Source organism: Glossina fuscipes, unplaced genomic scaffold, assembly GCF_014805625.2.
Source record: "Glossina fuscipes isolate IAEA_lab_2018 unplaced genomic scaffold, Yale_Gfus_2 43, whole genome shotgun sequence".
Taxonomy (NCBI): Eukaryota; Metazoa; Arthropoda; class Insecta; order Diptera; family Glossinidae; genus Glossina; species Glossina fuscipes.
Genome location: NW_023998427.1, coordinates 2604168 through 2615563, shown reverse-complemented (window position 1 = coordinate 2615563; position 11396 = coordinate 2604168).

The window sequence follows — 11396 nt, the reverse complement described above, 5'->3', positions numbered from 1 at the left end:
TAATGTTCCAACAACATGAATATACCCCCACCTTTCTGTGACGGGTATGGCGAGACAGTTCACGCAATAATTATGATATAGTTATTATGCATAAATAAAGAAATGTATACTGGAAATATTAGAGAATTGTCCTTAATCCCAACGATCTGGTTTATTTTCTATATATCTTTTGAGCCAAGAATTTCCAATATTCTTTGTAATCAAACTCTTAATGTAAAGTCTGGTCACGAATACATTCGTTGCATTTACTGTCTGCGTTACGTCCACTATTTTATTGGGCCGATACTTACGTTTGTTTTTGTTACACTTTGCTTTGTACATCTCGGTGTAGCTTTTGGACACAATCCTTAAACTAAAGGCTCTTTCGGTCATTAATACTAAACATTTTTGGATACATTACGTTTTCTTTCACGATGTTTGCATATCTTTTTTTCATCGTTCCATCTGTTTTTTCTCTTGCTTCGTTGCAATTATTTCAGATGTAACCGTTTCATTATCGCATCCGATGTCATTATGTGGTTTTCTTCTATATAACATAACTATCAGTATTGACATTCCGATCATTTAGTAGGTAATCCGTTTCCAATGAATATAAGCTCACAAGCCATTTTTAGCCCGTTTTTGTAGGCTTTCCCTTACTCCATTTTGCCAATCTTCTATCCGACTTAAACAAATTACGTCACAACAAATCACAGTTCGAAGTACTGTTGTCGCATTGTGAAGGAAAAATCGCTCTCGATGGACAATAACCTTATCATGAGGAACTTCCGATATATGTTATTTCTTAGCGAAAATCGCAATTTTGCGGAAAAATTATGAAGATTAACGTTTCGATTTTCATAAGCAATTTTTATTCAATTTTCTTAATCATCACTGTCGCTTAATTATAAAATAATTTGCACGTTAGTTTAAATAAATTAAAAAAAAAAAAACATACTTTCGCGGAACATTATTAATCAGGTTCAAGAAGCAATGCAAGACGTGTTAGAATAAAGTTGAATTCACGGTCTAGACTATACGGCGTGCGTTTGCTTTGGTAGCAATTTCTCTTTATCCGTTTAAAGTTAAAGAAAAGACAAGCATTTGCTAATAATTCTGCTCTCAAACTATGGTAAAAACGAAAAAGATTTTTTTCATTTTACGTAATTAAAATATAATACACAATGCGAGTAGTTTTCGAACCAGCACTCTCAGTAAATTTGAAGAATTTTTATATGAAATTTGATTTTCAATTCAAACCTCGGGCATCCAGAAAAGATCTCAATACAATAGTCAACATGCGCCGTAAGGGGCGAATGCGCAATGCTACGTTTAACATGTTGGGGCCGATATTATTTTTCATAAACTTTTCGCTTGACTATCTTTCCAAAAAATGTATTTTTCATAAACCATTTTGTAATGTATGCCAATAAATAAATAACAAATAATAGAACCACATATCGCCAAGATTTTTGGCCTAACGTTTGGATATCAATTACATACTAAAGTCTTGATCGGTTTCAATTTACTTCACGTCTTTAAATAAACGAGTCTTATTTATTTAGTACATGAATCATATTGAAATGACAACGGATCCACGATATACTGCATTTATCTATTTATTCATTTTTTTTTTTGTTTTTTTTTTTTTTTTTTCATGAATGCAGTCGCTAAGAGAATTTATAGAAAATTTTAAAATTTCGTTATTGAGTAATAAACTCATTTAAACATTTTGACGAAAAAAAAGTTTAATGTTTAATAGTGAGATACATATATGCATTTTACGATAATCACAGAGCAACAACGAAAGCTTTTATGAAAATCATTCCGCACGACTACAACTTGTATATGTATGCTTCCATCACAATCATTTTCTTACATCTAAGCTCTAGAGTGATTACATTTTATAATATTGATATTTAGAACAATAAGGGAACCCAGTACACTGTATTCGAATCGTGGATGTTCACTATTTGAAAAAGAGTTCTTTTTTTTAAGACTAACCGCGACGCTGTCTACTGTACGCGTGCTTAACCAATTCGAGACGGCGAATTTTTTCAAAAGCGATCCGCAGGAGCAAAATGCCTTTTTTTTCTTTTTCTATGGTGCATTTTTACTAGAAAAACATGTTTACCATGAAAATCGGCAATTCGCACAAATAAGATGATGCACACAATGTATGCAGGTTGCTCCGCGGAAAATTTTTATGGTGAGAAGCCGATTGAAGATCATCTGTGTAGTGTAAAGTAAAAAAAAAAAAAAAATAAATAATATATTGTTAAGCAAAAGGTGAAAAAGGTCGATAGTTTTGGAATAAAAGAAGTTGTTGAAAGGCCGTGTCAAACAATGTCAATTCACTTTGACATTTTTCAATTTCACTTTCAATGTCATTTTCACTACAATCACTTCCTCATAATCTCGTTTTGTGTATCATCTGGGAGTACAATCCTCGTATCGATGTTTTCAAAATTTTCCAAATCATTATGACTCTCCATAATAACAATGTTTCAATTCTGCTTTCTATTGCCTGCATGTTTGCAGACGCTTATCACTTCCATTATCATTGGTTGCTTCCTAATTGATTTCTGATGCTCCTCGCTTGGGATTCGTTTATTTTAGGGGCTAAGTTAAAACCAATGCCAAACCTTATTTTTCTATACTTTACAGGTACATTTTAATTTGAAGGAAATCTTATCTTGACCACTGTTTTACTTAGCATAACTGATTAGTAGAATTGTTTATCATTATCATGGCACACACGATGTACAATCGGTCTCGAATCGATTAAAGAAAGGAACCACCTAATACATATTAAGATTGACTTAATATCGTAAGTAGCGAATTACTCATAAAAGTGTATGGGTTTTGGCATTTTCAACAATTATGGATGGCTTTGTTCGAAGGGTGGACGAATCGTTTGAAAAATTCAGAAATGAAAGTTTTTAAGGCCCCAACTTGTAAGCTACCTACCTAACTTACACATTTTTCAAGTATGTCGTTAATTCACGAAAAAGAAGCAACATATCTATGGGGCGAAAATGTACGAAAAAAAAAGTGAAATATAAATGAAAAAGTAAAACTAAATTATCTCACAGTTATGCTTTAAGGGGTTTTGCTTATGAGCAGTTTTGGGCGTTGCAAATAAAGTAATGGATGTAATATATTTTCATCGATTACAAAAAAAAATTGTTTTAAAATATCCCATACCTTCTAACTACGTGAATGCAGTAGCTCTTAAAAAATGAACCTGAAAGTGTTAACGGGAAGCATCATTTGCAGTGAAAATGCTTGCTACTACATTAACCACAGATTGCTGAGAGGACAATCAGAAGAATGCATGTAAGAAGAAAAAAATCGAAAGAAAATGAAAATAAAACAGCAAAACTCCAAAGCGTACTGCCGTCAGCGGCTAAGACAGAGGGAGAAAGAGAGAAAGAGAGATCAACAAGAACAACAACGTTAACTTCGCCATCAAAGCCGAAGGCTTTAATTCTAGTTTCTTCTTACTTATAAAGTCTTTTGCACATACAAAATCTTATAGTAACAGCGTTTATGCTCGCAACAAATTTGCGTCGTATTTGCAGCTTATGCTGACGGTTGATAAAGCAAATTTTACCCACAAGCTTAAAAAATAAATAAATAAAAAGCCAACAAATTTAAAAGCATGCAAGTCATTAAGCTAACCACACGTATAAGGATGAAATATATGTTTTAGATAAGTTTACGCACACCCATGCACACTTGTTATGCATAGTTACATTTGAATATTTCTATTCTACTTTTTTTGCATTCAATCAAAAGTCATGTGTAGAAAAATTGCGCTCTCGTAAAATAATTGTCAATGACATCTTTTCCCATCCACGAACATGCATTATACTGACTTTGCCGTTCCGTTTCGCTTTTTAATATATTTTATATGTGCCTACGACGGGAAGATAAATAAATTCCTACACTTGACCTGCTGCAGAAGTGGGTTAAATGCTTTGATTTTGAAAATGAGAATTTCAACTAGATATGTAAATGTTTAAACGCACACACTACTTGCACTCGTGTAAAAAAAAAAGAAGAAAAACAATTCAAATTATTTCAAAAATCTTTGTTATACTTATGCACAAGCGTGAAAGTTATTCGATGATAGCGTCTGTACCAAGTGTCAGGTGAATATTTTTTATCATTTTTTAGCTGCTAGGGAAAATGCTTAAAAGTCTTCTTTGCTAAGTTTTAGTCTTTTCAATACCAATTTTTGTAAATATTTCGAATAATTATACCCTACATCACTTGTGGTACAAGGGTATATTAAGTTTACACGATTGCAACGTATGCAACGCGCAGAGGAACGGGTTCGAGATAAATCAATAATCAATCTTTTTATATACCTATCAATTCAGAATCGCTTTCCGAGTCACCTTTCAAATCGATTTAATCTTGTTTGTCCGTCTGCTTATCTTCTTTTCTTATGTTTAACCTACAGGCAGCATTTTTTGAGATATATTGATGAAATTTGGTACGCGGACTTGTTTCGACTCAGGAACGAATGCCATGCAAAATGGTTAGAATCCGACTGCTTGAAAGTCGTTATATGAATAATGGTAGGTTGACGTAGAGTATTTAATGGTGGGCCCTGACCCCCTAGTTTCTCTTACTTATTTTAAAAGTAATTTTGTTGTTTCGAAGAGAAATACCTTAGAAGCAAATAAATTGTTTGTATTTGCATATAAGAAGATTACAATTAAAAAAACCTCTGGTATCTTCAAGCAAAAATACAATTCATATTCATAGTATATTGGACTGTAAGGGCGGGTACATAAAACGTCTTCTTCTAAAAGACAATATTAATCGAAACTCAATTCGAAGTCTCGAACTCAGAGACCATATTTCTTCCTTAGTCCATGTTTTCTTAAAATTTTTCTTCCTCGACAAGTAAAATTTCCGCTTGTTAAACTATCTCCAAAAAATCGTATGATCGTAATCATCCACCTACAACAGCATGCTTACGCAGATTATTATTAAGCTGTTGGTAATAAGCAGTAGCCATTGCTTCCAGATTGCTTCGGCAAATAAGGCGCATGGGTTAAATTTTATGCCGGGCTATACTATTGTTAAGGGGTAGTAGGTAATCCTAAATTACAAGATTTTCAATAACTGGGCGTTCGGTCCACTTTCCAAGAGTGAACGTAAGTAATTCTTTAAAGCGGTAAATAGAACTGTGACACGGCTATACCTAACTGTATGAATAATCACAACAGAGTATAGTTTCTTGCAGCTTTGAATAGATTGTAATAAGGTGCAAACTAAGTCCTATTGCGGGAAGATCAACTTTCCTAATAAGTCCGAAGATAGCACTACTAAATCCTTACGAGTAATGAACAATGGATTCGTTGCGGTATCCAAAGCCGAACTAATAATGATGCAGAGCAAGCGAACCATTATATTCAACGATAAAGCGGAATGTCCATGGCGACAACATTTTGAGAGGTTAATGGGGTGTGGTGTGTTACGGTTTGTTCTAGCCACATGGAAAGATCCATGAAGAACGCTACCAGCAACAAATGACGTAATTATTACAAAATTAAGCGCCATATGCCAAAAGTCATGACATCACCGGTTTACAATGTTAAAAAGTCCGGCCCCATATAGCAAAACTTACTCAGGAAATGTTTACAGTTCTAAGCCGGTACGCAGCCCGCTGTTTTTCTTAAGATTAACACTGACTTACTGTTCACTCGAGTGGTGTTTTGATTGTTCTAACATTACCCGAGTATAGGTTCTTTTAGCGATTTCCTCAAAACACGATTTCTCAAATTGGAATTTGAAAATTTCTTAAGAGGTGGAAAGAAGTAATAGGCAACGATGGACAATACTTTCATTCATTTGATTATTCATTTTATTCTGAAATAAATGCAGAAAAACGATCGAAGTAATTCAATTATCTGATACTACAAAAATAAAAAGTGAAGGTAAGCGTGAAACGTGCAGGAGTTTGCATCTACACCGAAAAATTGTAAAATTGGCTAATAAAGTTGAGATCTCAAAACAAGCAGAAAAGGAAAAAAATAAAGCACATTTTCAATGGAAAATTTAGTTCGTAACCTAACGAATCGAATAACTATTACATATTTTAATTCAATCACATTTGAGATGCAAAAACTTGCACTTTTTCAGATATATTCGCTTCACATTCATTGATTTAATGCCGGAGACGCATGAAGAAGTTTATTATTTTTTAAGCAAATTTCTTCTGAGCGATGATGAAGCTCATTTTCATCAAATTTTTGTATATCGGCCATGGAGAATCCAAGAGTAAGAGTCAAGTAGCCTTTCCAACCACGACGGATGCCATTTTGATTGACGGTTGAATTTTACGTTGACCGTGTAATGGAGTCATGCTTTAAAAAAAAAAGTGCTGCTAATTCGAGCATTACAACAAGCGCGTTGTGTTACCCAACGACTTCTTGACTCATTGTGCTTTTTGATTTTCTTTTTTTTTTTGGCCTGAAATTGATGCTACGGATATGGATGACGTTTACTTTGTCCACGTTGATGCCATCTGCTACATAGTTCGGGAAACAACCGCTCCATGACTGATTTAACAAGACTTCTCTTTTAGAAGCTGATATACCGTTTATAAGTAAGAAAAACTTCAAACTGAATACACATTTTTTCCTCATTTTTTTGAAAAAAATGCTTTTTCGTTTAATGGCGAAATGTTCGTGTAAAAAGTATGCTTATTGGTAGAAAAAAAAGTATATTTTAAGTTTTATATCCTAAGGAAGTTGAAGATATTTCATAGCTTCGCAATGTTATGGAGGATGTTTGATATAACTCTCATGCCACTTTTTAGCGCTAAAAGTATTTATATCGCGTAGTAATTGTCTTCTTTACATCTTCATGCTTTCTCTAATACACATGTATGTATACATTTCTCTTTAATCTTCTTCTCAAAGTTAATCTTATAACCCTTCTTCGAACACTGGACGTCGCAACAATTCGATCTCCTTGCATTTAGAAGCATTTCATTTTCATTCTTAACTTGTTAAAGTGATCTGCTTATCGTTAATGCATACTTCTAGCCTTGACTGAAAATGCTCTCTCTAATTATATTTCGCCGCTATTTCATTTTACAGTGCTGCTCATTTAAGTGGGTACATATCACAAGTTACCCATCGCTTGATAAGTTAATGCGAGGTAAATTTAGAGGGAGTATATACCTTAGGTTTTATATATGAATAAAATTCGCCAAAATTCTATTCGCTTTCAATATTGATCAATCTCTCATTCAACCACTAATCATTAACGGACTATAAGTCCTAAGCTGTAAGTAATAATTAATAGTGACCAATGTTCTCAATATATATCAACATCCTTAACCGTAAGCGTGTCACGTATTTTTCTAACGAATCGTACCACGATTTGAAACGATTATAGTTTAAATTTATTTTTACATCCAAAAATTGTGTATACAAACATAAAAATATTATACATTGACCACTTACTTATTGGAAATGCAATATGAAATCATTGAAAAATCGAAATTCACAGTTAAAGTGTGAGTCAATGTCCGGCACACATTTTTTGTTACGAGTATTTTCTCTCAATTAATAATCATATAAGGCCTAATAGTCGTGAGGTGTCAGTAGACACTTTATTAGAGGTTTTCGTTGAAGATGCCTGCTTCTGTCTTGCATTACAAAATGCGTTCATATCATTTAAGTGCTCAAGCTTACATCTCTTTTTGCGTCAATTCGCAATAAAATATCCGCCAAATATTTAAACGAAAAAAAGCCTTCAAAATTAATGGTTTTCTGAATGGTACGTCAACGCGTATGTGTTTTCAAGGGAAATCATTTCGTGAAATCATTGGAATCGCCCATGGAATTGAATGCTATAAAATTGCTTTCCCTTGCTAGTAGTATGCATGTATATGTTAACTTAAGTTACGTTGAAAAATAACTACATATTTTTATACTTAGCATCGAGGGGTGGCGAGTTTCCCGAACTTCTGCAACGTATAGGGGGACTCGTCACAGATAAGGAGCATATTCTGACTTGATGTACATACGCCTATCCGCCCGTCTGTCTGCCTATTCAAGTCGCAGGAATTAAGACTTGAGCCTTGTTAGTCAGTAACAGATTCCGAATTAATAATCCAGATATGCTTACCTGCCCCTCTATCCGTGTATTATTATTTGAGTGCAGTAAACATACTTCTGGTCACACACACAAGAGTTAAGATTTGAGTCTTTTTGCTCGGTATCAAATTCAAAATTTATTTAGATATGCTTTTCCGTCCGTCTGTTCCTCGGTTTGTCTGTTTGTTTTGTTGCCAACTCGAAACATCTTCTGGTCACGAGAGTCGAGATTTCATATTATAATTTTGGCAATAGCGTTACAAGTTGTTGCAACAAATTAACATTGAAAAATCACGAAATCGATAAGAGAACATGCTTCAGTGCACGTCTGGTTACGAAAGCAGAAAAGATCGGTTGTCTGCTCATGCTTCTTAGCAAAAAATAGCAGACAATATAACAAAAAATTTCACGAGCGTGAAGTTAGCCCGCTGCATGTTACCCACATTTATATCTTTGCCAAACAGAAATAGGATATCCAAGCATAACCTGTACGTGCAGAATCCTATCTGATGTTATAATATATTAAAAAAGAAATTTATTATTACTACTTACCATACAGTGTATAGTTTACTTTTGGCGAAAATTTACAATATGCAAAGTGTGTTATAAAAAATTTTAACGAATTTACTCAAGTGCGAATTTTTGATACGTTTTAAAGAACTCTAAGGACTATCAGAAAAGCCTTACTTTAACACTAAATTCCGTTTTCATCATCGCCAAAATTTTATATTATTAATTTAGTGTCTTATGTTTTATGTCTTATGTATATGTGGGGACGATATATTTGGCGGTGACAAAAATGGATTTAATAATGAAGCTTGGTTTTTCTGATAGGTCTCAGCATATTTCAAGACGTATATACAATGTGAAGTTACGAAATGTCCCTGAAAATTGTCATAAGTCGATTCGTATATTGTATTCGTTTAATAATATTTTTTAATTTTATTGCTTATTTTATTTGTTTTTTTTCACCCTGCGATAAACCGTAGGTTGGCAAAGACGTTTTTAGCAAAAAAATAAAATGACTTGCAATAGATCTAACTTTTATTACACAGAGTTTGTCTGTCCGTCCGTCCGTCTTGTTTTTTGTGTCCAACTTACTGGTCGCAATTCTTGCGATAGTTTGATGAAATTTTGTACACGGACATGTTTTTGCCGAAAACCGAACGCTATTGAAAATGGGTCCGATCAGATCACTTTTTTGACTACCTTTGCAAAAAGCCATTGCATAAAGAAGAGTACTAAGTGAAGCGATGTAGTATTGTATTTCATGGTGGGCAGTACCTCTCACTATTGTGGTTTTACTTGTTTTTTTTTTTTTTTTTTCAAATAATTTGTTTGTTCAATTCTCGAGGATATACAACGATTGAGCAAAATTTTCTTATCAAAAAATATTTTCATCTCTTCAAGAATGAAATGCTAGCGCACATTTTAACCTTATTTTTTGTCCCAAATATATAAAGGGGCTTAGAGAATAGAACGTGACTTGTAATAGTTAAAAAGTAAATTATGCAGAAAAATGTTTTTTTTTTTCAAATAGACTTTTAGTTAAGTGAACTACAAAGGAGAAAATAAAATCAAGTAAAAATTATTTCTCACCTTTCACTTTACTTGCAGCCGATATCTTCTGAAAAACTGCTTTCTTCTGAATTCGGGAGAATAAAAAACGCTTCTTCGTATTTATTAGTGATTGAGAAAGGGACCATTAACTTGCTCTTTTCACATTTCAATCCTTAGGATTCTCTGATGGTTTTGCTACTCTTCAATTAACCGGATTTCGTTCATTTCATGCCATCACCTCATTCTCAATTTACCTATTAACCAACAGTTATTCAATGCTTTTTTATTTATAGGCTTTAACCTGTCTCTAATAATGCCGGCGAAATCCATCGATAAGACTTCTCCGTGAAACTTTATATTATTGTTATTTATGTAAATATATTATTACCAAGCGTTGCAAATAGTTTTCGAGTCTTGCATCTCAGTTAATTTTGAGTTCCCTTTGAGTTTCTTTTACATGAACTATTGTTTACTGTCGACGAACTTATATTCCTCCGGAATAACTTAAGCGTTTCCTAAGCTTTTTTATATCTTTTCAATTATTTTCGTCTAAACAAAAATTGTTTTTTCTTATTTCTTCTCTTTTCCGAGTTAGTAACCTTTTGGGGATTTAGTCTGCTATTAAATAAGAACCCTATGAACGTTCGTTGACTTTAAAGTAAAGTATCCTGATATATTTACATGCGGATGCTTTATATACTCGTCGAAAAATCCAAATATGCTTTCTTTGCATTTATATGCTATGACGACCGCTCTTCTTCTTGATGTTTGATTATCTAGCCCTAGGATGCAATAAAATGAGAGGCGCAGCACACTGGACTCTAACATTTGATTTCTTCACATGTTTTTGCTCTTATCCTTAAAGAAAAAATTCTGAAAACTTTCTTTCTCCTATTGAAAATTTTCCTTTTCATAGATTTATGCCAAATATTTTTTATGGCATTACCTAATTATAACGAAGAACAAACTAATCCATTGCAGATTTATTAATTTTTTTTATGAGAGAGGATTTACTTAAAAATTCTTTCCAGTAGTAATGGCTCGTAGATAAAAACCTTTTCCTCCAACTAATAATATATAGCAACAAATAATGGACATATCTTACCATTTAGAGCAATGAAAGCAAGAGTTTTCATAATATACGTTATATTTATGGCTGCCTTAGCCAACTGTTTGAATAATAGAAAGCGCTCTATGTCCTATGGTAATTTCATTAGCATACTGAGCATACTGATCTTCCCATTGTGGCGAGCGAAAGTGCTGAGCGACTTAATTGCACCTATTCATTATGGTTACTTATAATATAACATACCATAAAAAAAAACAATTAACATGACATAGCCGAATATATTGAAAGAGTAAAATAAATAACACATGAGAAGAGCGCGTGCAACACGTTGGTCACAAAGACATTTCTCTCTTTCTATATTCTTCTTTCTCTCCGTGATGCACAATTGATACATATCGCTGGTAGTTACAAATGCTTAGAGGAGAGAGCAGGTCGAACTTATCACAACAGGGGAATAACGATGAAATAAAATAACCACAGCATACATTAAGGGAAAGTTTTCTAACCGTTACAGATTTATTGATTGCGCACAGATTTGTGAATTACTTTAACTTGTTAATAAAAAAGTAAATTGAAGATCAAATTTGACGGGTTGTACAGTTTTAGAAGATAATTTATAAAAAAAAAAAAAAAAAAAATGCCCATCGAAGAGTCGTTTC